Source organism: Gopherus evgoodei, chromosome 4 (genome assembly GCF_007399415.2).
Source record: "Gopherus evgoodei ecotype Sinaloan lineage chromosome 4, rGopEvg1_v1.p, whole genome shotgun sequence".
Lineage (NCBI taxonomy): Eukaryota > Metazoa > Chordata > Testudines > Testudinidae > Gopherus > Gopherus evgoodei.
In genome coordinates this window covers 133,980,755-134,008,471 of record NC_044325.1, presented here as the reverse complement: position 1 = coordinate 134,008,471, position 27,717 = coordinate 133,980,755, and the positions used below count along the sequence as shown (strand labels likewise).

At 51.4% G+C, this 27,717-nt stretch overlaps 1 protein-coding gene across 1 annotated transcript in view; it reads right to left on the bottom strand.

Annotated features, from left to right (window-relative positions):
- Positions 1-27,717, bottom strand: part of NAV1 (neuron navigator 1) — a 287,493-nt gene that overhangs the window by 213,067 nt on the left and 46,709 nt on the right.

The following is a 27,717-nucleotide window of genomic DNA, read 5'->3' as shown; positions in this document are numbered from 1 at the left end:
TGAGCTGCAGCCCAGGGCTAAGTGCCACCCGCCTGCATTCAGGAGGCACATTACATAGGAGAATGAGAAAGGGGGGATTTGACTCACCAGAGCCCTGGGCTAAGCAGCCTCCTCTCACATGCTCCTCATAGGCCGTACGCAGAGGAATGCAAAATCTGGGAATGCAAATCCCATTTCTCACCAGATGTTCGCTGACCAAACATCCCTCCCCGGCACACTGGCTCCTGCTCTGCAAGGCGGGCAGGGAGTCGGAGGGTCTCAGCACCGCTAAGCTAATTCACATGCTAACCTGTCTGAAGCAGCTTTGCCAGCCCCTCAGATGAGCATCAGTTTCTTCAACGGCTCACTACAAATTGGGCTTCTTTGGGGTTTGTTTTTTAATTTCGCCCCTTATGACTATTTCCCCTGGTTTAATTTCCTTCCCTCCACCCATTCTCCCAGCTGCCGTCTTGGCTGTCAGTGCTGGCTCCATCTGGGGGGGCGGGGAGAGCTAGTTACTCTGGAGGAAGCCAGAGGGAACGCGCCAAGTCCCTGGCAGTCGAAAAATGCTGCTCTTGCTAGTTCACTTCCCCAGCTGCGCTTGCTTCATGAGGGCAGACCCAGAAAGTCTCTGTGGAGGGAGAATGGGTCTAGAGGTGCGAGCAGGGGCTCCCGAGTTCTGATCCCACACTGACTTCCTGCACGGCCACAGCCAAGTCACCTGACTGCCTCATGCCTCAGTTTCCCCCCCATGCAATGATACTTCCTATAACAAATCCATGTGCTACAGATACTCTCAGTGGGTAAATCACAGCCACGTGCAAAGCTGGGGTTATAAACCTCCTCCTGCACAGAAAACACAGGCCTTCACCATCTTGTGATAGTGGAGATTTCCTTTAGGTGGTAGGAGTAGTAGGTCTCTTACCCTTTCTTGGTCCCAGCCAGTGAGGAAACCATCACTGAAAGACAAAGCTGAAGCACTGCACAAGGAGACTAGCTGGTCAATGATGGAGAAGAGCTTCATGAGTAATAAGGAGCGTTGAAAAAGAACAAAAGACTTGTAGTTTGGGAGCTTCCCCAGAGGGTCAGAGCCTCTGCCAGACTGAGCATCCAGCCACATGGGTCTGTCTGGTCAGAACTCTTGGCTCCAAAATTCAGGCTGTGGTTTCCCTGTAGATTCCAGAGCTGGAGGCTGGGAGTGCAGGCCCTTGCAGTATGTGGGCTTTCTGGCTGCTGGTCCCAAACGGGACAGAATGGCTGGAAGAGCTGCAAAAATTGAGTTTAAAAAAGTGATAGCAACTTTTCCAAACCTCTATCAAGGTTCCACTTGGGCCTGAGTCCTGGGAGCAGGTCTGGGTTGGTTCTGATTTTCCTGGAACCAGTTTCCAGTCCCTAGGTTTGAAGGATGTTTCCCCCTAACACTTAGGGCCCAGTCCCCTCTCTGGGGGTAATTCCCCTGGTGGAGAGAGTAGCATCAAGCTTAGACACCCACTTCGGCCCCATTCAAAGCTGCCTTTGCTGACTGAAATGGTGCCCGTGCCTTGGGCAAATCTCATGCCTTGTGCTCGGGTTGGTGTCAAAGCCCCACATGCCCTCAAACATGCCCCCAACCAAGGCCTCTGGGATGGCTTCAGCCCTCCGGAACTGGGGAGCCTAGGTGGAGATGCAACCAGCAGAGAACAGCCCAGGGCAGGACAGCCGCCTTAGCAGGGCCATGGCCGATACTGGCACCAGTTAGCCCAGCGGGATGACTGAGCATCAGGGACTTCCCAGCTGCAAAGCTTGTGTAGGGGGGGTGGGGGGCATTGAGACAGGTGGTGAGCCAGCCCAATCAACGTGTGGGTCAGGCTATTATTCCCACACACCTGCAGTCCTAAAAGCTCCCCACAGGGCATCCCGCAGGCTGCTCCCCACACCAGGCTGTATGGTGCAATGTGATCAGAGCACAGCCTGTGCGCGCAGCAAGGTGCTCTGTGAGCCTCCGGCCCCATGCAGAGCTCCCTCCTGGAGGGGCCAGCTGTCTGCTGCAGAGCCTCCATTCAGCATCCTTCTCTTTGCCTCCCGCCAGTGACCACGCCTTGCCCCTGCAGGGCTCTGTCACGGCTTGGCAATCCTCACTCCAAGTGCCCTTGCCCCCGCCCCAGGGAGAGCAGTGCTTGGTGCCCCCACGCTGGCACACCGGCCAATAGATGTAAACCAAAGCTGCCTAGAGAAACCCTTGTGTGGATTTCAAGCAAGCCTACGGGGGAGGGGAGGGACATTCAGCTCTAGCCACGCCTCTTTTTCTTTGTGCCATGCCCTTGGTGTGTGCACATGTGCCATGTGTACACCCCTCACACCATGCTCCCCGCTCTGCTCTGCGCCCTGGGCCAGCATTAGCCCCGTGCTGCACAGCATTAGTTGCACCTTCTTTTTCTTGACACTTGTGCTCCTCGCATGGGCTAACTGGTCCTGCTGAGTCGGCACATTCTGGAGCGAAGCGGTTCCCCGCTGCCCACTATTGACCCCCTTCTGACAACAGAAATTACTACAGGACTCCAGGAAGGGGGACCGAAGTCTGAGCCCACCTGAGCCCTGCAGGGGGTGGGGGCGCAGCTGAAGCCTGAGCCCCGCCACCCCGGGCTGAAACCTTTGGGTTTCGGCCCTGAGCCCTAGCAAGTCTAACACCAGCCCTGATGACCCCATTAAAACAGGCTCGTGACCTACAGTTTGAGAACCACTGCCTTAGCAAACTCAGAGTTAGTTGGAGGAAGCAGCCAGAGAGCCATTGAGTGCTGCAGGCGAGTGAAGCCCACTGGAAATGTTATTGTAAAGTTCTTGGTGGACTTGGCCTGTTGGAGCCCTTCAGCACCAGGAAAGTTTGGATTTCTCCTCTGCTGCCAAACATCCCTGCTCTCGTGCACGTGGGTCACGTGAGTTGGGAACTGGGGACGCTCCCTGTATCCGCCGCTGTCTGTGCAGTGCACAGGGTCACCTGGAGAGCTGGTTCCGTTCCTGAACGGGCTAAAGTGAACAGCTTGGAAACTGCAATGAGCGACGTTGCCAGGATGTTGTGATTGGGGCCGTTTACAACCATGGCCCCTTCCCAAGGGAGATTAGAAGACTGTAAAGACAGAGAGGAGGAAAGCAGGAAGATGTAGGGGAGATTGGAGGAATCTCTGCCGTGATGTTCTCCAACCTCTTCTACTTCTACGATCCCAGTTTGCCAGCTAAAGCCAGCCTAGAGTCACCTGCTGCAAAAAAGGGGGCTCATTTGGAATCTCCCCAGCCTGTGTGAGAACTGAAATATAGGTCAGGCTTTCAGGGTGCATCAGGGCCTACAGCTCAGAGATTGCAAAAAAAAACGGCTGAAAGGACATCTGTAATCCAGTAGAGGAATCAGACTGGCAGTGTATTTAATCTTTAAAAAGCACAGCAGGCTAAGGGAATGCAAATCCCAGCCTGCACGTCCTGCGATGTCCATGGGCTTTTCATTTCATCAGGCTACATTCAGCTAAATTAACAGGAAATCTAGTTTTCAAAGGCCCTTGGGGGCTAAATCATATGACCGGCAGGGCTTTTGGAGGGACTCCGGGTAACACACTGAGTCACGGAAAGAAAGGTCTTATTTATCAGACAAGATCTAAGTGTTCTCATGCATTAGCAGCAATGATTTCACTGGGAGCTGGGAGCTACAAACCCTTCAGAGTTGTTTTAATTAGAGGCAAGAGGGAACCAGTTCAAATAAACCTTTCCTTGCTCTGACCTGAGGGCTCTGGGATGTTCAGGTAACCTCTCTTTCCTCCCATTAACTTTCATTTACAGAGTTGCCTCTGTGCTTTGGACTCAGGTTGGGATCTGGCCCAGCAGCCCCAGGATGCTACGATCCCCTCGGCATCTGTAGTCCAAACAGAAGCAGGAGTTAGCAGGGATCTCATGGAAGATCCTGTTGCGGGGAGATCCAGAGCCGCTGTGCCGATGTATGAGGCTGGGGCAGGTCAGCTGAGGGCTGCATGGGCATTTGGACTTTTGGGGGCCTAGCTAGACAGAGACCCAATTCTGAACCATTTGGGGTTGCTAGACACCTCCACTCTGAACCCTGCTGAATCAGGGGGCAACTCAGATTCAAATCCCTGGATCCAAACCCACAGCGGGGTCTTTGGGTCTGGGTCAGACCCAACGGGGCTTTGAAATATGGTGGAGTTGGCCAGGCCAGCACACAAGACTCCAGCTCTGTCAGACCCAAATCCTACCCCTGAGTCAGCTTTAAAGCCAAATCCCAAACCCATAGACTTTAAGGTCAGAAGGGACCATTATGATCATCTAGTCTGACCTCCTGCACAATGCAGGCCACAGAATCTCACCCAGCTGAAGCCCAACCCAGCTCCAGTCCCCGATTTCCAGCATTAGCACAGGCCTGTGCTGGGCTCTGCAGAGACCCGTACATGGGAGCTCTGCATTACTGCACAATGAACCGGAGGAGCTCAAAAACTGGCAGCTACTTCTGGACTCTTACGCCATGGGTCAGCGAGAAGTTGGGAACATTGGGGAGGAGTGTGAGAGCAATCTGCTGAGTCTGAGATTGGGACAACACATACAACCATGGGGGCTGGGGACCCATAGACGTTTAGGGTTGGAAGGAACCTCAGGAGGTCATCTAGCCCAACTCCCTGCTTAAAGCAGGACCAATCCCCAAATGGCCCCCACAAGGATTGAACTCACAACCCTAGGTTTAGCAGGCCAATGCTCAAACCACTGAGCTATCCCTGGGGGGCACTCATAGCAATGGGGCCAAGAAAAATGGCAATCTTCAGAACCCTGTTTTCTTTCAGTCTGGGTCCTGATCCTGCCCCTGTCACCCTTGCATGTGAATGGATTTAACTTGCACTAACCCTTGGACAGGTGGGGAGCTGAGGCCCAGATTTCCAAAGGCCGGTGGCACTCAGCAGTTCCCACTGGGATGCTCAAGCTCAGATTTGCCCAGCACTCAATACATGCATCTCTTTGCAAAAGCCAGTCTGTGTCACAGATACTGAGCCTTCTGAAATGGCTATTTAAGGGGCTTGCCTGAGATTACACACCAGGAACTGTTCCCGGATTTCCCAAGTCTAAGGCCAGGGCCTCAACCACTAGGTCATCCTCCCCTTGCTTTGGCACTGGCCTTCTGAATTTCTATTAGCAAAAAGCAAGAGATGTTCATGACTGGCAGCAGACTGGCAGAGAGCTGGATGGGGGCTTGGTCAAGAATAGATCTCACTGAAGGGGATCACGGTGTTAGTGGCAGCTGCAGAGACGAACAGTCAGGAGATGAGGTGCGGCCGCAGGATACGTGGAAGCAATGGGCATGCATGAAGAGACGGAGTCAGAACTAGGGAGTTGGACCAAGGGCTGGATGAGGAGGAAGCCAGTTGAGGAATCCGTGTTTTGGATCATGTTACTTCTGAAGAAGAGTCAGGATCAAGCCCTACAACAGAGTTTGGAGCAGGACAGGAAGCCAGGAACATCATTTGGCAGCAATAGCCCAAGTAGGCCAGCAGCATGGCTCAGTGGTTAGGGTGCTAGCCCAGGACTCAAGAGACCTGCGTTCCATCCCACCACTGATTCCCTGTGTGACCTTGGGCCAGTCCCATAGGCCCAGCTCCTCAATGGAAATTAGGCACCTAAATCCCTTTGATGATCTGGGCCTTAGGGTCTCTGGGCCTGAGTGCTGCCTCTTTACAAGATGAGCAACAGCGCTGCCGCCTGTCCCAGAGCAGTGTGAGGGGACACTGGAAAGACTGCAAGATGCTTTTTCATGGGAATGGGGGTCTTGACCTGCAAGGGACGTGGGGCCAGAATGAAACACAAGGAAAGGAGACAGATGTCTGGCCCTGTGCTCTAGGGCATGTCCCACCAGCCGGGCACCACCCTGAGCTGGCCAGACAGGAGAAATCTCAGTAGCAGGCCCAGCTTTGGGAGCTGTGGGGGCAGGCAGCCCCCACCAGGGACAGTATGTCCTCTCCCTTCAGCAGTGGGACTGCTCCTTGCCCAGGGGCTGTGCGAGACCTGGACTCGGATGGAGAGCAGCTGGCTCAAGCATATTCCAGAGGGAACTGAAGCAAGACTGCTAGGAAGAGGGAAGAATTTCAAGGACTCGACCAGAACTTTGATCTCTCCTGCCACTGAGGGCATGTGCCCTCTGATTGCTAGAATGCCGTTTCAGGGCTTTGCCTGTCTCAATCTGGTTAGGAGATTGTACCGGGATTCATGCCTCATTCACCTCCAGGTTAGACCACTGCAAGGTGCTCTGTGTGAGCCCTGTGGAATCACCAAGTGGCCCACACAGACAGCAAGTGCCCATCGTGTCATGCTTCCCACTGGCCTCATCAGATCTACTGCAAGATCCTCATTCTTTAGAGACTAAGATTTTCAAGAGTGATTTTGGGTGCCCAATTTGAGGTACTTTGAAGAAGCCTGATTCCCAGAGGCAAAGTGCTGGGCATTTGCAGAAACTGAGCACCCCAAATCGCTAGTCACTTTTGAAAAGCCCTTCCTCAAGTGGGACTAGCTGTCATGGACAGGCAAACCATATACCCACTGCAGTTAGCAGGGACACCCAAGTGGACAGCCCAGGATTCACCGCTGAGCTTTTGACTGTGAAACTCCCTTCCAGTGGAGATCAGGATGTGTTCAAACTGCAGTATGCTCAGCCTGCACCAGCCTTCTCACACTGACTGTAACTAGGGAATGGCCAGGAGTCCTACACCAGGCAACAAGCAACTGAAAACAAAAATCCTTGCTTAGAAATGGCTGGAAGCAGCAGCAGAGGGTCAGGAAGGCTGAGCCTGCTGGATAAAAGTAGCTTTTAAAATGGTCTCTTTGGCACCTAGCTACCACGGTGATGAGCACATCGTAAATGCATCGAGAAATGGATGAGATTTGCTAGTGACGGGTGCTCTGCTAACCTCTTGGGACAGGGACCGAGGTCGGTGGGAATGTGGAGAAAGTTGCTGTATGACAGGAGGCAGTATCATTTAGTGGATAAAGCAGGGCCATGAATGAGCAGTTCAGGCTGCCACACTAGAGGGCAGCGGTGTGCTCACACTAAGATTATTACAGCATTTTGCACTTGCAACTACAACACAATGACTTATTTTGTGCCACTTCCTACAGAATGAAATTGTGTGTTGACAAGACTAAATAATAAACAACAGCAGATGGAGCGGGGGAGGCAGAGACAAGGGCAGGAGAGAGAGAGAGAGAGAGAGAGAGAGAGATCTTTCCTGCTGAGATGGGAAGAGAGTTGGAGACTCAACAAGATGGAGACACGGGGAGTGTCAGGTTAACACAAAAGTGTTCTTAGCCATCTCTTTACAGGGGCCTCTGAAAAACTGAAGTCTAGCCTCCATGCTCCCGGCAGGCTTCTGATTAAAACACGCCGGTGACGGGGAGTGAGGATAAAGAGATGAAACCCGAGAGACGCAGGCAGGCAGGTCTCCCAGGACCCCTTGGAACACTTGTTTTGTTCAGTGTCTTTACAGTGCCTAGCACAATGGAGCCTGGTGCATGACAGGGACTCATAGGCACTACCACGGCACAGATACAGAACAGCTGAGGAGGTGCAGAACCAAGGCCTTTACGCCCAGCCCCCTCTCCTCATCTCATATACACACCTGCTTCCCACCATGTTTGTCCCTCTCCACGCTGAGCCCCAGTTCTAAGCCAATCTGTTGGTGCCCACATAGCAACCTGGCATCTAAGCCAATTAAGGCAGAGGAAGCTGAGGCAGCTAATGACTGCCCCAAGTCAGCCTTGGGAAATGTAATTCTGCTGCTTGTAGCCAGTGGCGTATTTGGCTGATGATGACCCTGCTATGGATGGCAAGTGTTTCCAAAAGTGACTAGTGATGGGGGCCCCAACCTGCGAGCCCTTAATAGGGCCTGGTTTCCAGGAAGTGCTGGGCACCAGCCCTTGAAAAACAGGCCTGTGTGAGGTATCCCCGGTTGGGCCCCCAACACTGCCAAACCATCTGGAAAACATCAGCGGATGGGGGTAGCACATGAGCCTGGCACCCCTGACTTGAAGGTGCCAAGGGCTTAGCCTGGGCTATCACAGGCCAGGTTTCATTTTACTGGGATGCCCCTTTTAAAGTAAAAGATTTTCCAAACCACTAGACTCATAAAATCATAGAATCTCAGGGTTGGAAGGGACCTCAGGAGGTCATCTAGTCCCACCCCCTGCTCAAAGCAGGACCAATCCCCAACTAAATCATCCCAGCCAGGGCTTTGTCAAACCTGACCTCAGAAACCTCTAAGGAAGGAGATTCCACCACCTGCCTAGGTAACCCATTCCAGTGCTAGGCATTGGCTTAACTCTGCCCCCCTTGAGGTCACTGGGAATCCTCCTTGTTGGGAACAGTCTGACCACGCTAGCATCCTACTAAGAGAGTGTCCTATTTCTGACAGACACTGGAAGGAACTAACCCCAAACAGAGCCAGGAGACTGGCACCTCTCCAACTTGTCAGCCCTTCTCCCCAGGTACAGGGGCATTGCTCTGGTGAGAGTTCCCAGGTGACCTTAACAAGCGCTGTCCATAGGGATTTCTTCTTATAGCCCAGCAGCCTTGAGCACGGTGATTCTTTCTTTAGCTTTCTGGCTCTATTTCAAGGGGTTGCCCCCAGCTAGTGGTGTTTCTGCTTTAATGTATGTTCTTCATTTTCTCTGCATGAGGCTGGTCTGCATTCTGCTTTGCAAATATTGAAAAGGCAAATTGACATCCAAAAACAAATACCCATCATCCATATGGAGGGCCAAGGGGAGAGGGTCACAGGCACGTATGGGAGTTAGCACACAATGCCCACTGACTTTCAGGTGCCTACCTGTCCCTTGGGCTCGTGAATCCCTCCAACTAAATATGAGGGATAGACACAATCAGGAGGGACTGTCGGGAAATGAAGAGGTAACAGCTGCTTGCAGCTGGAAAAAGCGAATAGTGATCAAACCTGGAGTAACCTAGAGAGACCCCCGCTGGGGAGGTTTTTAACATTTCAATGGATTGTGCAGCTGCTACCTGATGTCACAGAAAGTGGGCTGGGGAAGGAGACACAGCCGAGGTAGCTCCCACTATTAACAGACAGTATCTAAGTTCCTCCAAGTTTTTAAAAACAGAAGTGACAACAACAATCTCACCTGCCTCTTTCCTCCCCAGTCAGTATGATGGCTTGATATAGTGCATGTGTCCATGTGTGCACAAGCGTGTGTGTGTGTGTGTGTGTGTGTGTGTGTGTGTGTGTGTGCAAACCTGTGTGTTGGTGTGTGTGCGTGTAGAACTTACTACATCAGAGATGACATTCTCGGAAAGATGTGAATGCCCCTGGATCCCAGCCCTGGTGGTGCTCCCAGGGTCTGTCACTAGTGGTGCTGAAAGGACAGCTCCTCGGGGCATTGTCAAAATCTAAACGAGGGCCGAGCTTTTCAGAGGATTCGGGTGCCCGACTGCCAGTCATTTTAGAGCTCCGCCTGTATTTTAAGCCAGGCCCAGCCCTGTGCCACTAGCAGCATCCAGGACAATGAAAGGCAACTGCATTTTTTAAAAATCCACTTCATTTTCCCCATGGATGCCAGGGCTTTGCGACTTTGGTCTCCACTTGCTGGGACAGGGATTTAGCCTAGTCAGTTTCAAGTCAGTTTCACTTCCCTGAGCAGAGCTCAAGGATTGCTAATGCTGCTGGGGAAGAAAATGTCTATTAAAGAAAATTAAATCAACATTGTCAGGAATACTAGGTGTGATGAACTAGGAATGTTCTTAATGTTTTCTCTGAATACTGTGTTGGTGCCTCAGTGTCCCTTAGGCAGCTCTTAAGTATCTGGCAGAGCAAAGGGCCAGTGCACCTAAATGCCTGGCACTCTGTCTCCTAGCAACTGCTGGCCTGGGCCCCTCCCCTGCAAAGGTGCCAGCTGAAGGTGTTGGAGACAAAGAGATCAGGTGACCTCATGGCCAGGGAAAGGAACGGAGCAGAGGAGGAGGGGCTGGAGGGGGTGGTTAGTCTGGAGCTGGCTGGGGTCGAGGAGGGAAGTGCAGACGCGGGGGTCTGGCTCACTGCCCCCAGAATGGACCCGGCTGAGAGGTCCTGTTCTCTGTACCTACAAGCTCTGTTTTAGACCCTGTTCCTGTCATCAAATAAACCTCTGTGTTACTGGCTGGCTGAGAGTCACGTCTGACTGCAAAGTGGGGGTGCAGGACCCTGTGGCTTCCCCAGGACCCCGCTGGGGCAGGCTCGCTGTGGGAAGCGCATGGAGGGGCAGAGGATGCTGAATGCTCCAAGGAGAGACCCAGGAGGTGAAGACGTGAGCTTCTTGCCCTGAACAAGTCTGCTCCAAGGGAGAGGAGGCTCCCCAAAGTCCTGACTGGCTTTGTGGGGAGCTGTTCCAGAGCATCGCCCGGTGACTCTGTGACACTAGAGTTTGTAAATCATCCCTTTCCCTCCCCTCTGAACCCCAGCCAGCTTTTCTTTAACACCTAGAATTCAGGACGTCATACTGTGTGCTCTTCTGACAAGAGTTCATTAGAAAACTCGGTGATGGTGATTTTTAACATGAATTATTATTTGCTTGGTCCTGCTGCCTTTGCTCAGGTGAGTATAGCCACTGATTTCAATGGAGACACTCCCAGGTGTGAGGGCTCCCAGGCTGGCTGTGTTATTCGCATGCTTACTGGGCAACACACTGAGAAACTAGCCGTCTCTGAGTGGGATGGAGTGAAACTCGATCTGCAGGTGGCATTTTAAGACTAAGAAAAAGTGTGTGAAATTAATGGAGAACAACAGGGATGGCAGTGAGTGCAGCTGCCTCTGTCTCAGTCACTCTGAATCCCAGGCATGAAAACTAGGAACGAATGAATGCCTGAGCAGGAGATGTCATAATCTCCACTGAGTGTATTGGAGCCCTTTGACATCTACGGCAAAACTCACATTGACTTCCGCAGCAGCAGAATTGGGCCTGTTCTGCATGAGGCACATCTCCCTGCTGTGCCAGGGAATCGGCATGCAGAGTCTGCTGTCTTTCAGGAGATCCATGGTGGATCGGTTTTGCTGGTCTTAATTCATGCTTCTGTCAGTTGTTCCTCTCCCTCCCACCGTCCCATGAGGAATGGGACCAGAGCAGAGTGCCAGGACTGATCTAAGCTGTGCTAAGGAGAATGGCCCACCAAGGGTGAACTCCTCTGCACTGCGCAGTAACCAGAGAGCACAAGAATGGGGCATGGAAATGAATATGTTCTAGCCACCAAGACTGTGCCACATGGATGCTAGATGCAGCAAGCCTGTGGTCTGGCAGGCTGCATTTCCCAGTGGTTAGAGCAGAGGACTAGGACTCGGGAGAAGAGCTGAGTGGGCAACTGATTTCAGTGTTCAAAAATATTCATCTTGGGTCAACCTGAAATGATTCAACAGGAAGTGATTTCTTTTTTTGTTTTGGGGTATTTTGTTCATCCTTTTGGTTTGTTTGAAATAAATCTAGATACATTTCTAGATGAAATCCTTGGAGTTTGAAAAAAAATTGGGCCAAAACTATGTACTGAATTTGATCTGAATTTGTGAATAAATTTGATTGACCTGAAACTGCATTTTTCAGCAAATCATGGTTCACTCAGTTCTAGCCATAGAGTTTAAAACCAGATCATCTGGTGTGACTTCAGGTGTATCCCAGGCTACCAGCACCACCCACTGATCCCAACAACCGCCATGAGATCTCTCTATGCCTGTGTACCTAGGGACAAAGCTCAGCCATGGCTCTTTGGAAAGTAAATTACTTTGATTAGAGAACCAGAGAAATCTCTCCCTTTCTGCCCATGGCTGCATCCTAGGAGGCCAGCCAGCTGGAGATGCTTCATTAGCATACACACACCCTGACAGTAGCTCTGGAAGGTGGATATATATCAGTGCTCTCAAGGAGCTCCCAGACCCCCAGGGTGGAACCTTGATGTCCAGCTGCTGCGATGCCACAGGGATGGGCATGGCAGAGATCACCAGATCTAACAGGATCTGCCCAGCCTTGGCCCCATGTGCCCATATAGACTTTGCCAGGCTTTTCAACATCCCTCCTGAAAGGAGGTGCTGGGGGGCTTCCAGCAGTGACCTGGGAGCGCTAGAGAGACAGGCTTACTAGACCCTCAGATCACTCCAAGGCTGCAAACATCATGGGAAGTGCTCCCACAGCACGGGAGGGTGCCTGAGATGCATGTACCAGTCTCTATGACATTGCCCATCCCTACCCAATAAACCCTGCTGCATCCATTCTGGATCCTTCACCTCCCAGGTAGCAACACAGCAAGCAGATCCAGGTTCATTTTTCTCTGCAGAGTGGACAGGACCCAGCTCTGTCTCACAGGTGACACAATCCTTTTTCCCACTGCACTGTCCTGTGTCCTCTCACTGATCACTGTTATGATCAATTACACTATAACCCACCAGTGCTCATCCCAGGTACATCCTCACCAAGGGAAACAGACACAAAACCAGAGGAAAATATGGGCCTGATTCCTCCCTCCCTCACCCCTGTGTAAATCAGGAGCAACCCCAATGGGCCCAATTCCCCCCTCGCTCACCCCATGTAAATCAGGAGCAACCCCACTGAAGTGAAGGGAGTCATGTTGCTAAATTGACTTGAGACTGAATCAGGAAAGGCCGGGCCCAGCCCTTCTGGACAGTCTCGGATGTGTCTAATGCAGCACGGGTGGTGCCAAGACCAAATAATACGGTGACTGGAATGTAGATGCTGCCATCTGCACCAGTGGGCACCCCTGTGTGGGGGAGCCGAATTCCAGTGCGCTCCTTTGAGCACTGGGGAAGCAACTCATGCAACCCACGCAGTCCCTATAAAGGTGCAAACCCCTCATGCCCCAGGGGATACAAATCACACAGCTCACTGTTGCAAGACAAGGAGTACTCGCTCTGGTGCGCCAGCCAGCGTCTGTCATCCTGCCTTTCTAACCCTGCCAGCTATCTCAGCTCTGTACTCCTAGCGAGCTAGCATTCTGCATTTCTGTAGAGCTTCCCATCCCAAATCCCTGCCCAGGCCAGGTGCTGATCCCAGACTGCTCACTCTTGGGAAATGGATGCAGGAGTGGTGATGTGCGGCCACTTCTAGGGGAGATAGCAGCAGCCAGATCGGTGGCCAGTTCACTGCACTTCTGGAGTAGGAGGCAAACATTAGCCTAGGAAGCACCCTGGGGCAAATGTCTCCTCTCACAAGAAGTGTCCCTTGGACTCTCATGTCCATGCAGAACCGGCAGGACATGATGTCTAGGACCTCCTGTCCTAGACTGTTGTGTATCCTTGTGTCACAGAGTCCCCGGGCGATGCTCTGGAACTGCTCCCCACCAAGCCAGTCAGGACTTTGGGGAGCCTCCTCTCCTCGGAGCAGACTTGTTCAGGGCAAGAAGCTCACACGGCTTCACCTCCTGGGTCTCTCCTTGGAGCATTCAGCATCCTCTGCCCCTCCGTGCGCCTCCCACAGCAAGTCCACCTCAGCGGGGTCCTGGAGAAGCCACTGGGTTCTGCACCCCCACTTTGCAGTCAGATGTGACTCTCAGCCAGCCAGTAACACAGAGGTTTATTCGATGACAGGAACAGGGTCTAAAACAGAGCTTGTAGATACAGCGAACCGGAGCCCTTGGCTGGGTCCATTCTGGGGGGCAGTGAGCCAGACCTCCATGTCTGCCCTCCACCCTTGACCCCAGCCAGCTCCAGACTAACAACCCCTCCCAGCCCCTCCTCTCTCCTCAGCCCCTTTCCCGGGCCAGGAGGTCACCTGATCCCTTTGTCTCCAACACCTTCAGCTGGCACCTTTGCAGAGGAGGGGCCCAGGCCATCAGTTGCTAAGAGACAGAGTGTCAGGCATTTAGGTGCACTGGCCCTTGGCTCTGCCAGATACTTAAGAACTGCCATGGGGACACTGAGGCACCAACACAGTATTCAGAGAAAACATTAAGAACTTTCCCAGTTCGTCACATCTTGCAAATGGCAGCTGCATCCCTGTAGCACTGCCAGATACACGAGAATCCAGCTTGGGAGGTGGGGGGAATGGGTGACAGGGGTTCCAGCTGGATGATGTTAAACAGCTGCCACCTCTCATCCCAGAGGTGGCTGCACTACAGTGGTGGGAGCAGCGTATATAGTTTGTATATTACACATTGTAGTCTGTACACCAACTGGGGGCCCTTCATAATGAAATTAAACAGAAGATAGAACAGTAGCAGTTCCTGGAGGCCAGAGTTAATACTGGGATCTTTTACTCTCTACCAAGTGTCGGGAGATGGGTACAGGGAACTGTTTTCATCTAGGCCAGCCCAAGCCAGGACACAAAGAAGCTGCAAAAGGCAGACAGCTTGTGCTATCTCCGCACATGGAAAGGAACAATAGACGTGGGGATTTTTGTGCCTCCCCTGCCCTAAAGCAGCAATTTTTGACTGGATCCTGATTCTATAGTTGTGCTGGTGACATCGAGTCGAGAAGCAGTCATGCAGGGGACTGTTTATCAGAAGCTGCCCAGCTGCAGGATCTGGTGCCATGTCTGGCTCTGCGCCAGGACAGCGAAGTCACAAAAGAATCTGTAGCTGCAGCGCTGGGATTGAGGAAGAACCAGGCAGATACTATGCTGCTCTTCTCTAGCCTCATGCTGCAGGAGATCCCAGTGCCTTTGTCTCACCATTCTCTGGGATGTAAGGAAACACCAGCCTCATTTTTTCATATGGGAAACTGAAGCAGAGAGGTTAAGGGACTTGCCACAGGTCCTCTGGGATGGCAGTGGCAGAGCTGGGCAGCAGCAAGCTACAAAAGGGCTGGGACAGATGGAGCTCATTGCAGTGTTGCTAGGGGGCCTCCTATCTCTCCTGGGCTCCAGCACATCAGGACACTGCCAGAAAAGTTGCAAAGCAAGGGGCTTTCAGTGTATTAATAAAATTAATTCTTTACGAGTCAGTTTTCTCTCACTCTAACTCAAAAATGAGTTTATCCATCCTCTAAAGAGTTAATCCCCATTATTTTATTAGTCAGCACAAATTAAGAACACTCCTAGGCCATTCGGCAAAATTCCCACATTGAGCAAATAATTAACTCAATTCCAAGTTTTCTGCTAAATCAAACAATTCCATTAATAGACATTTTTAGACCCCAGTGACTGTGTGTTTTCTAAGGGGTGTGCTCCATAGCAAAGTAACCGGAGCTAGTGAAATCCAGTTGCCACATGGCCAGCCAGGCAGAGAAGAGCTGTGCTGCCTGCCGTTTAAAGGGGCGTGTGTGCCCCACACGCTGTGTCATGCTTTGCTACGGGAGTGAAAGCTGGGTCACCAAGCTAAGCAGGATTCAGATTTGACCTAGATGATCAGCCCTGGCCTCCCATCCCAGGGGTTCTTTTTCAATTAGCTAAAAAGGGAAGTGATTTAGCGCTAACGAAAATAAATTAACAGCTGGCCCCCCCCCAAATCGCAGGGGGGCCCAGGCTGCGTCAGCACCAGCTGGAGACATGGGACAGCAGGGAGGTAAAACGGACGCGTCAGTGGGTCTGACTCAAAGCAGTGCAGGCTAACCCCGCCAGCCCTGGGAAAGCGGCTCCTATAAATAATTAGAGCCTGACTCCCCATTGCCTCGCACCTACTGTGCCACACTGCAGCAGCGCAAATTGAGTAAGACGCCACCACATCAGAATAGGAGCATTTCACACCCCCGCTGCACTGGTGTCAATGACGACAGCACAAGGCAACGGAGAACCAGGCCTGTGGCATGGAGACAAACCACAATCTGCCCTAACCGGGACTTGAACTAGGGATCCTGGGGGAGCAGAGCTGCAGCCGGAGCCCTTGAGCGAAAGGAAAATCACCATTAGTTTGGCCCAATACTAATGACATGCCCTGCCAGCTTCTAGTTACTGCCCTACTCTCAGCTGCTGTAGCTTGCGCCCTGCAGTGGTTGAGCAGGACTACATGGGTATCTGATACTGGTCTCATCCCCATATTCATATCAGCAAAGGTCACACCAACCTACAGGCTCTTTCTAGTGTATTCCCTCTCCTGTCTGTCAGAAGAGAACTGCTACAAAACCAAACAAACCCCAGCGCTTCGCACTAAATATTATTTCCATTCTAGCATAACAGCTCAGTCGATACAGCTGTTTCACGAACACCTCGAACACTGTGCAGGGCTGGCACCCGAGGACATCCTGCCAGGGACAGGCATAGCAGCATAATTGCTCCATTGCATGGAGAAACCAAGGGCCCAGCCACACTTAGTGGGCTGGAGACAGGGCCGACTCCAGGCACCAGCTCAGCAAGCTTGGGGCGGCCAAGGGGAAGGGGCGGCACGTGGGGCTCTTCGGTGGCAATTCGGCGGCAGGTCCCTCATTCCCTCTCAGAGGGAAGGACCTGCTGCCGAACTGCCGCCGAAGAAGAAAGCAGCGCAGTGAAGCTGCCGGTGATCACAGCTTATTTTTTTTTCCCCTGCCGCTTGGGGCGGCAAAAACTCTGGAGCCGGCCCTGGCTGGAGAGCAGAATTCACATGGGCAGATTCCAAAGGCTAACTCTGCCCCACCTCCAAGCAGCCCAAATCTAGGCAGATTGCCTCTTTGAAAGCTTGATTTCTTAACGAAACACGGTCAAGGCTGGGGGATCAAAGCTGCCACTTTCCATGCTGCCCATACCTCCTTGCTAGGCCCACAGGGAAGTGTTTAGTCCCCAAGGTAGAGCAAGCCACAGTCCCTGTGGCTGAGGAAATGCCTGCTGCAGACCAGGGTCGGTCACAGACTTGCACACCCAAAGCAACCAGTGAAATCTGTGAGGGGTCACGGGGCAAAAGCCACAGGGGATCAGCCCCTGAGGCTGCTCTAATTTGTTTTTTGGGGGCCCCATATATATGGATTGCAAAAGTAGCTTAAAGCCCCTGTGCCCCAACCCTGCTCCAAGCACAGGGACAGAGGAACTGAGTGATTTTCCCAGCCTGAACACTGGCTGCTGCTGCAGAGACATTTTTGCACCTTCTACACTGTTTACATAAACCCACAAATCTCCCCGTGCATGAGGAGAAGAATCCCCTTGTGATGACTCCGGACAGGCCTGGGCTGCTGAGCTCAGCAATAACCGCAGGCCTGTCCCTCTTGCCAGCCCCATCTCTGCACAGCTTTGGCCCAGTTGGCTGCTCCGCTGTGAAGAGCTGGGCCAACTCCAAGCACTGTCGGGTGGGTGGATGGATGCCAAGAGGCTTGTGTGGCTTCAAATCACTTTCCCAAGGGGTTTGCAAGGGCAGGATCCACCTCCCATGAACAGAGCAGCCAGTATGTGCCATTAATCAGGGGCTTTCTATAGCCTGCAGCAGCCAGGGGAACATGCTGGGACATGGTCCAGTGGAAACCTGCCAGAGAGACCTGGGGACAGGTCCAAAGAGACCATGCTGGGGAAGTGGGTAGAGATCTGGGGACAGCACTCAGCAGGGAGCATGTGGGAGGTGGGGGCCATTTTGGGGACACACACTCTGCAGGAATTGTGCCAGAGGAAGAATCCAGGCTCAGGATCTGAAAGGAGCATACCGGGGGGGATGTGGGATTACAGTCTGAAAGGAGTTTGCTGAGTTGAAGCCCTGCTGCAAACGTCTTCTACTGGCAAAAAGTGACCAAGCACTTGAAATTCCTGCACCCAGGCCCTGAGCTCCAGATCAGCCCCTTTCCTGAGTTATCTGTACACAAACAGCACTTGGGAGCATGGCAGCATTGCTAACCCCTTGCATTCAAACATCAACAGTGGGCCCCCCCCCAATCACAAAACTGCCTTCCAAATCAAGAGATTTGAACAATAACGCATCTCAGATTCTATTCTATATCCCCTTCTGGAGCCAGAGACACGAACCGCTCACATTTTCCAGCTTTTTTCCACAACCAGAATGGGGGGAGTAGGGAGAGGGAAGAGAGAAACTGGCTTGTTTTTTTTAATAGAGGAAAAGATTTTCCCATAGTCCCCTAACTCGTGGAGCAAGGGTTTTCAGAAAAGCCCCGAGCACTGTAAAAGAGTGGTGGTAAAACTGAGAGCAGAAGATGCTGAATTCTGGCTACATTCTAGCCATGAACCTCTCTTCTCCACCCTCCTGGTAACATGGGGTTACTGATGAAAGGTTCACCAAGCCCAGCTCCTGGAAGAAAGGCGCTGAGGAAAGGAGGCTGGGGAGATGAGGTGCAGATGCAGAACTAACCTCCCCAGAGTGGCATGCGCTCAGCAGCCCAGCACATCGGCAGCCAAACACTGCCTCTCTCCTTGATTTCTTGCTAAAACAGTCTGGGGAGTGTCATTCTGGAACATCCTATCTAGCCGGTCCCTTCTGCAGTAGCAGAGTCCCAACAACACACCCCACAGCCGGGTCTTTGGCCCCTCTTTCCTAGGCTTGGGTCCTTCAAAACATGACTAAATCGGCTGCCCCAACTCCAGCATCTTCTGCCCCAGCAGGCTCAAAACCTTAGTGCCTTCTGGCTTCTGATTTCATCCTCATAGCAAGAACCTCCTCTCCTGATGTCGTTCTCAGTTCCTTGTTCCTCCCTAGGACCTGCTACAGGGGCTGTCTTCCCCCTGCGGCCTCCCCTCTTGCATCTTGAGTCCCCATTGGCCTCTGCAACAGAGAGGAACCCCCTGGGTATGCAGTGTCCCTTTCCAGCTACTCCAGGTTCCCTTCTAATAACTTCAGCTTACCTGACACACCCCCTCCAAGGTGCAGCTACTCCTTTTAGCCCCTTCCTAAGTCCAGCCCTTCCTCCCCAGGCCTCCCCTGAGGGGCAAACAATCAGTCACAAGGGGCTGAACCAGTCCCGTCCCTTCAAAGGGCCAGCCACCCCTTGACAGTGAGGGAGATTTTCAAAGACCCAGGCCTGAACGGGTTTACATAAAACACAACCTCCTTTTTTCTATTGGTCGTTAAAAAGCTCAGGACTAGGGACGTTTGCCCTCCCTGTTTTTGCTGGAGGTCTCTTTGGAGGACTAGAGAAGCAGACTGGGGATTTAAGACTTTAACTGCGACTCTCTGGGTCAGGTTTCTCAGTTACAGTAATAGATGTTAATAGAAAACAATGGGGCTTATGTTCTTACGCTGTTCACATGTCCAGTTCTGTCCTCAGGTACACGGTGCTAGTCCTGTTGGAATCAGTGGGACTGCACCCACATGAGCGAATTCTTTGAATATGGGTGTTTCTGGATGAGGGACATTTGCACCAGGGCCAACTCTAGTTCAGACACAGTGCATGGGTGCAATGCAGCACTGACATTGGTGCTATTTACCTAGGGTGACGCTGGTGCAAATTGCATATTCTAGACAAGTCATGACAACATTTCCCTTCTAGACAAGACTTACTCCTGCCATGAGTGCAGGGGACTGGACTAGCTGACCTCTCGAGGTCCCTTCCAGTCCTGCAATTCTATGATTCCCTTCCACTGCTCTTGCTTGGTGCTCGTGCTGTGAACATCTCACCAGTTCTCCAGTCAGCCAAAGAGTCTGCCAGGAAATCCAGGGCAGACCAAGCTCAGATTTGTAACATAAAACACAAGCTGATTAAAAATAAACCAAACCTCTCTGGAACTTTCAGTTCTTTCAGGCCTGGGTGATGCACCATAAAGGAACAAATCAGGGTGGGCCCCCATGCTCATAGCTCTTTCATGGGTCACCTTTAAGGTGAGCACAGCCAAAGCCAAGCTCAGAAGCAGGGGGTTGATCTCAGAGGGGATGGATCTGATCTGGGGTAACCCTACTGGCTTGGCCAGGATCTCCACTTGGCAGTGCCAGGCTGCCCAAGCAAAAGGAACAAATGGCGTTTATAAAAACCCGCACACACAAAAAGAAATGATGTCTAAGGAGTTTGCTTCCCTTCTCAGTTCCAGCACATTAATATGAGACTCACATCAAGGCCGAGAGACTGAACCCTGGCAGGAGATCAAACCTCAGCTCCCAACTGCCTGGGGACAAATCCTCATCGTCGCTACATCAGTGTCCATCTGGAGTAACCCCCTGGAAGCTGATGCAGCTACACCAGTGGAACTGAGATCAGGATCCAGCCCTGAGCTGGAGTTGGGCAAGGCTGTGCGTGTAAATGCACCCACTCTGTCCTCCCCCTCCCCCAGCCCCTCAGGAAGGGCAACAAAGAAAGAGCTGTTGTTACGCAAGAGACATAAAACTTTTCTAAAAGAAACAGATCCAAGCAGGGAGAGAAAGGAGCCTTGAGAGGGGAACAATCTTCCAATTCAGCCCGAGCCCAGGCAGCTCCTCTGTTAATAATATTAACAGCCCTCCATCCCTCACCCCATGCCCCCTCTACGCCCACCCTCGAGCCTAGATCCGGATGTGAGCAGAGCTGGACTGCAGGATGCTGGATGCAAAGGGAGAAGCTGCTCTAGCCCCAGCAAACAATGCTTTTCCAGCCCACTCCTTCATTCGTGCACTGGAGCGACTGGGTGATTGAAATGCTGGCTCCCAGGCCATATACACAAAGGGACGGTCCATGATGCAGGCACTTGGTAAACAGCCTTCCCGATAGCCGGGGCTGGGGTGGGGAAAGGACTGAACCAGCCAAAGCCTGGAGACGAATCGAACTTCCCCCCTCCAGACTTGGACACCTCCTGCCAGTCTGCCCATTGCCTGCAAGCAGCAGATCTGCAGCACCAAAGAATGCAGGACCAAGTCTCGCAGCTCAATGGTGACACTACAAATGAAGGCGCCAAAAGGCCCATCCTGCTTATTGTCGGGTCAGTAACGAACATGTCAAAACGAGCCTGCCAGGAGGGCAAGGACAGATGCTTACAGAGGGCTTTGAGTCCCGTATTCCATTATGTATCTTTATTACTAGAGATGGATGCCACCCTGCCCCTGGATCCTGACACCAGCCTCCCTTCTCAGGGACCATTCAGATATGGATCAGAACTATGGGGCAGGGACCCGCCCCTGGTTACTCGCCGGCTGCAGCCTGACCCGTTTCCTTAGCACTGTGTTCTTCTCCCAACGCTGCTCACATGCCCCCAGTGATTGCACTGGGCAAGGGTTATATGTGGAGCATGGTACCCTGGAATATGGGTGGGGTGCTGCACCCAGGAGGTATGTGCAGGGCCTTGGAATATGGATGGGCGTGCCAGACCCTTGGGGAGCACACAGCAACACAGGGCCCACAATTACCACGATTGCCAGTTGGAAAAAGAAATGGAAGGAGGGTGAGCTTCTGTTATATTCCCCTCCCCCTTTAAATCTGAACACTGCTCATGTGGCCTATTATTGTAGGGCTGGTCATGGGAGAACTAGGGCCAGCACCACTGACTCTTGTAATTTTTGATTGAACAGAATAAAGCGAACGGAAAGGCTTTTAATAAACAGATCTAGGAAAGTAAGTGGGGTCACATGTATGGGGCCTGCCCAGGCTGTCTGGCGGTTAACAGCTCTGTAGAACAGTGACTCCACTGTAGCGATCACTCCTGACTCGGCACTGAATCCTCATGTACTTTACTAATCAGCTGCTGATCATGTGCACGAACCATCCTGGGGAACCTCAGCCTGTGGGCATAACAAGATCATCACTAACGTATGTTTCACGGCAATGAACAGTGCCACAGTGCCATGCCCCTCGGCGGGGGTGGGGGGTAGAAAAGGACACTGGCCCCTTTAAGCGAAACATCATAGTGATAAAAAGTGATCTGTGAGTGGCTGGGGAGGTCAATTTCCCTGTTTCCTCTCCCCCAGGCACATACTGCTAAAAGCTTAATCTCCCTGTCCTGCTCCATCCCTGTTAACAGCAGGCCTGGGGGAGGTGCTGATAGGATAGGGATTCAGCATCAACCCTTATCTCCTCATCAGTTCCAGGTCAGCTTCACTCCCTCCTCCCAGCCTGACTCACAAGCCCCTGAGATGTGGCTTGCCCATCTGAAGCCAAGTGCCAAGGGAGGTCTCTTCTCACCCACCCAGCTCTCTGGGCAATGCCTGGCTCAGAGAGGAGATTTCCCTAGCTAGGGAGTCCTCACACTGTCATCCACGCCCTCAGTCCTGGCACAGCACAGCGGAGTAGGGTGGTATCCCTTCCCAAAGGGATTGCAAAGGATCCAGAGGTGAGCAACAAAGATGATCAAAGGGATGGAGTGCAAACCCTATGAGCAAAGGCTGCAGGAACTGGGTATATTTTGTTTGGAAAAGAGGAGATTGAGCAGGGACACGAGAACAGTCTTCAAATACTTGAAAGGCTGCCAAGCTGGAGGAAAGTTGTTCTCTTGCCGCAAAGGGCAGGACAAGAGGCGATGGGTTCAAACTACAGCAGAGCAGGTTTAGATTAAATCTCAGGAAAAACTGCCTGTTAGAACAGTAGGACAATGGAACTGACTGCCAAGAGAGGTTGTGGAAGCTCCTTCACTGGAGGTTTTCAAAAGGAAGCTGGAGCCGTCTGTCTGGGATGGGTCAGACACAACAAGTCCTGCATTGTGGTAGGGGGCTGGACTAGATGGCCCTGGCAGTCCCTCCTAACCCTGTGGTTCTATGTTTCCGTAGCTTGTAAGCCCTCGAGTGGCGCTCACTATGGTCTAGGTTTGAGGGTGAGAGCCGCTGAGCCTGGCCTGGTTCCGTGCAGTCAGCAAACAAGCCATGCCTTGATGCTGCCAGCAGGTCAGCCCTCAGGAGGGAGAGCATGGCGGGCGCATGGAGCTATTGGCACTTCTTAGTGGGTCAACGTTCACGTGGTTGCCAAAATGAAGGAGGAAGTCATATGATAACAGCACTATATACCTTCCTAGCACCTCTGAGCCCCCAATCCAGCTCACGACTCTCACTCATCATCTGCCATGAGGCTGATAAATTGCATTATCCCCATTATGAGGGGGAAACTGAGGCATCAGGCAATTCATGAGCTCCAGGACATAGGTACAAGCCCAGTGAAATCAAAGGACCTGCTTACACCCAGGCTACATGTAGGTTGTTATTTTTATTACAGTAGGGCCTACATGCTCCTACAAAGACTGGGCCCCATTCTGCTGGATGCTGTGCGAACAAATCACAAGAGGCAGGCCCTGCCTCCTTTCAAGGGCTTACACTTAAAATAGACAAGACAAAGGATGGGAGGAGAAACTGAAGACTTGCACAAAGACAACATGGGAGAACAGGGGACCGAACCCAGGAGTCCTGACTCCTACGGACATGCCCTAATGACCAGACACCACTCCTTTCCCTGAGCAGGGATTGGAAGCCAGGAGCTGAGACGCCCCCTCTGTTGTTCTAACCCTTAGACTATGCTTCCATGCCACACAGCCTCAGAAATCCTGGGTAGGCTCACACAAATGCTGCCTCCCACTATAACACAGACATCCAGCTGGCCTAACAGAGCCAGATACAGCAGACAGCAACCGGGGTCATCACCCTGGGGCCCCTCCTAGGCCACAGCATGCACAGGGTGGGGCATTTGTAATGGAGTAGGGAGTCAGGACCTCACTCTGCCTGGATTTACTAAATCCAATGCTAGAGCCAAGTACCCCTCATCTTCTCCGTTCCCCGGAACACACCACCACCCTAGGCTTTGGAAAGGCCACGCCATAGAAGGCGATGAGAGGAAGGAAGCGGAGAGGTGATAGCTGGCGTGGGAGCAGAGGGGAAGTCCTGGAGGAGATTTAGCCAAACTGCTGGAAGCATAGTGGGATCGCCAGAGCCATGGGGTCTGCTAGGAGCAAATCAATGATTGTTGCAGCAGTGGGCTCGATTCCCCAGCCCAGCAGCACCTTCCAGGCAGAGGGGATTCGGAGTCAGGGTGGGAGAGGGTTGGACTTCCAGATAGGGCAGCACTGGGACAGCCCTTTGGGGAGGGGACTCTGGAACCAATGGTTGAGTGCAATGAGCAGGTTGGATTATCATCATCATCATCATCTATTAAATATATTATGGTAGCACTCAGGCACTCCAGTCACGGACCAGGACCACAATGTGCTAGGTACTGTACATTATTTATTAGGTGTATTACCATAGCACCAAGGAGGCAGGTCCCCATTTTACTAGGCACTGTACAGACCCAGAACACGAGAGTCCCTGCCCTAAGGAGCTGAAATAATCCAGTCCCCACCTCGTTGCTCTGCTACTTACGTCTCTTTACTGCCACCATGGCAAGAAGCCTGACTGACACCCCTGGAAACTGAATCTCTCCAAGCTCAGAGCAGGTACAGCACGGACTGCCTTCCCCATACAGTGACCGGCCACTGGGTTGGACCTGGAAGGGCTCCTCCTAGGAGAGAGGGGGATTAAGTCTCTATGATCTATTTGATGGGTGGTTTCTCTGCTAAGCAACTAGGCCACTTACGAGGCACTGTGAAGTGGACAGAACATTTCTTCCTGTCCCCAGCCAGTCACCAACTGTTGCCCTGAAGCATGAAGGCTAATTGGCAGCCTTAGTTATTTCTACCTTAATTAATTATTACCCACTTAAAATTTGTACAATGCTTGAAAAATGCAGACACTATAAACCAGATTCTGCACTCAGTTACACTAGTGTAACTCCATAATCATCATCATCCCTACCTCCTACATAATAGCACTTTCCATGTGTAGATTTCAAATTGCTTTACAAAGGAGCTATTATTCCCATTTTACAGAGGGGGAAACTGAGGCATAGAGAGGTGTCAGGACTTGCCCAAGGTCACCAGCAGGCCAGCGGCAGAGCCAGGAATAGAAGCCAGGGTTCAACCCCACTGAATCTGCTGCTTTACTCCTGCTTTACTCTTGTGTAAGTGATGGCCGGCGCTAGCCCCATAAGTACTAAGGCCCAGCTCCTCAAACATATTTAGGTGCCAAACTCTCATTGATTTCAATGAGAGTTAAGTGCCTAAATCATCTGAAAGATCTCTTGGGTCCTAGTGTGATTTTGCACTTCTCTGATGCAACTGCGGGTACTGTCCTTACCCTTTGGGGTGTCTAATCTTTCAGATCAGCAACATCCTGCAGCAGGGAATAGCACAGGTTAACGGTCTGACAGAATGTCTTTGTTGCCTTAGATGTTGGAGACCTGTTTGTGTGTGAGGAATCTGTCCTGTCCAGGCTCGAACCAATGGAACCAAAAGCATCAGCCCCACTACATGAGCTTAAAGGGGTACTGGCATTAGCTGCCTATTGTAGTCCTACAATGGGCCTTGGCTAGTAGCAGGCGAAAGCTACAATGAGTACAAGGCTCAGCTAAATTAAATGGCAACCAATAACCAACAGGAGCTCTCAGTAGTCAGAGCATTAATATTCTCTTTCCTGGCCATTAGCCACTACACAGGGACCCCATTATGTACTTCCATAAAATCTTGCTTCATGTTTTGATTCAGCTCACAGAGAAAGTGTCTTCACCAGTGTCAGCCTGTAATAAAGGCACCAACAACACACCAGGATAGTCGGGCTCCAGGGAACCCGGGACTGGACTAGCCGGGCAGGGATGCAGGCGCACTCACAGTGCTATATAGGAACCTAAGCTGAAATAGCAGGAGGCTGCGGGGAGTGGGTCTTGTAGGTCAGAACTGAGGGGCATTGGAAGAGATGTGTGGGGCCCAAGATTGGAAAATGAGGGGGCACCACAGGCCTGCACTGAAGGGCATTAGCAAAGACACATTGGGAGGCTCAGGTCTGGAAAAACAGGGAGGCTGTGGGTCAGGACTGAAGGGCACCAGGAGATCTGAGAGTGTTGGAGAGGAGTCCAGGACTGGAATAACCTGGGGTCTTCACGTTGGGATTAGAGAGACATCTGCAGAGCTGGGTGGAATCCAGGCATGGAACAACAGAGGGGCATCAGCACAGGAACGAGAAGCTCACAATGCCTGCTTCTAGCTAGCGATCTGTACTCTTCATGCCATTCTCCCCCATGCTTGGGGTCCATGTATAATGTGATTGTGTGGCGTGTAAGTAGCCACACACTGCCTCATTCCTGGGGGGCTGCCACACATGATTATGCTGTACAATCTCAGCTTTCATTCTAAACAAAAACACCAACCAACCAACCCACCCTAATGTTTCAAAATGGAGGACAACCAGTGGTGTAACACCTGCTGAGTCTGCAGCCAGCATAGGACAATGAATGAGCTGTCCAGCTGCGCCCAGGAAAATCAATAAGAAGCTCTCACCAGTAACCCAGAGGAATGAACTGGTTTGTTCAAATCAGTGGGTGTTGATTCTGAAGCCTAATAATGTTAATGCAAATGTCACCACCATTAACTATTTCACTACTGATATTTTAGCAGAAACATCCAACTGATGACCATCTCCAGCCCCGTGGGTTGCAAAAGTAGATATGGGGGTGGTGTGGGATATGAAGTAAAGTAGGGCAGCTAGTTTCTGACATGGATTGTTGGAGGTGAGATATGAGGAATACAAGGCCCAGCACCATTTTAAGTCACCTCCACCACTGCCAGAAGGTGGTCCAAAATGGGGAGGCACTATCATGGGAGAGATGCAGGGACAGGCTAGAGATGATGGTGGACTCACGTGGTACATTTCCAAAGTGCCTTTCACTGCACAGAATCCCAAAGCTTGTGTATAGTCTATTTATCCAATGCAATGCAGCTACGTCTGGGGTGAAGCAACAGCCAGCTAACACATTGCCCATCGGTGGGAGGTGGGGGAAGGGAAAATGTTAACCAACACAGGGCAAACACCTGCCAATGGCCTTATCCTACCCCTACACGGACTGCCATAAGCTTTTTAATATTTATAACTCAGTACTTCTATAGAGAGTGCCTTCCGTTATGATTATTTCTCTGATAGAAGAGCTTAAAAGCCTAGAAGAGATGCATAGTGAGAGACAGTGGCTGCCCTAGAACGTGAACAGTCTAAGGATTTCAAAATAGCTACATCCAGCAATATCACTGTGAGGTCAATAAGGGATATATAGTACTAACTGCACTCACCTCTAGAGGGCAAAACAGCAGCTGTTTAGGACAGGATGTGGAGAATACCAGACCTAGCGGAAACTGCAGGGGAAATTCATGAGGCAGGCTGCCATTTCCTGAGTTGGAGATAACACCTCTTCTAAAGATGCCATGACTGATCACAGGACACATACACACTCTGCCCAGTTTTATATCTCATCTGAAGACAGCACCCCATGACCAGCTCAATACTGAGCCAGCAGAAGCATCAACTCCCACAGGTTTCCCCTTCAAATACTGAACTAGCCCAGCTCTGTTTGGCTTGATTAGCCTTGATCACAGCTTTCCTTCCAGATACAGTGGAACGATGCAGAAAGCAGCTCCTACAAAATACAATTAGGGAGAGAGACCAGACCGACGCTGCAGGACCCAGATGGTCTTTTTCTGCCCCCACTGCCTGTGATTCCACCATCCATGGCAAACTCCTACAGAAACACTCCTCCTATATTGTACAGATAGCCTTGGAAGAGTTATATTTGTACCAGTAAAGGTTGGTAGCCATCAATTTCACCAGACACACATAAACCAATGGGAAAAAAAGCCTTTTCCATCCACAATCATCACAATTCACAGACAAGCAAAGTAAGAAAAATGCTGCTTGAGAATGCCTTAGAGTTTGATTTAAGGATCTTTACTTTGTATATTTTGACCTGTGGTGTGGCTATTTGTGTTTTCATCATTATAAAGCTTTTACTTTTTGAATCTCACTGTCTACTGTCATTAAATAATTATCTGACCCCCCATAATTTTCTCCACAACTGTGAAAGTTTAAATCTATTAAAAAAAATTAAAAAGCTTCAAAATACATTGACATTATCCATCAAAATGATAAAAACAATAGAAATCAAACCTCTG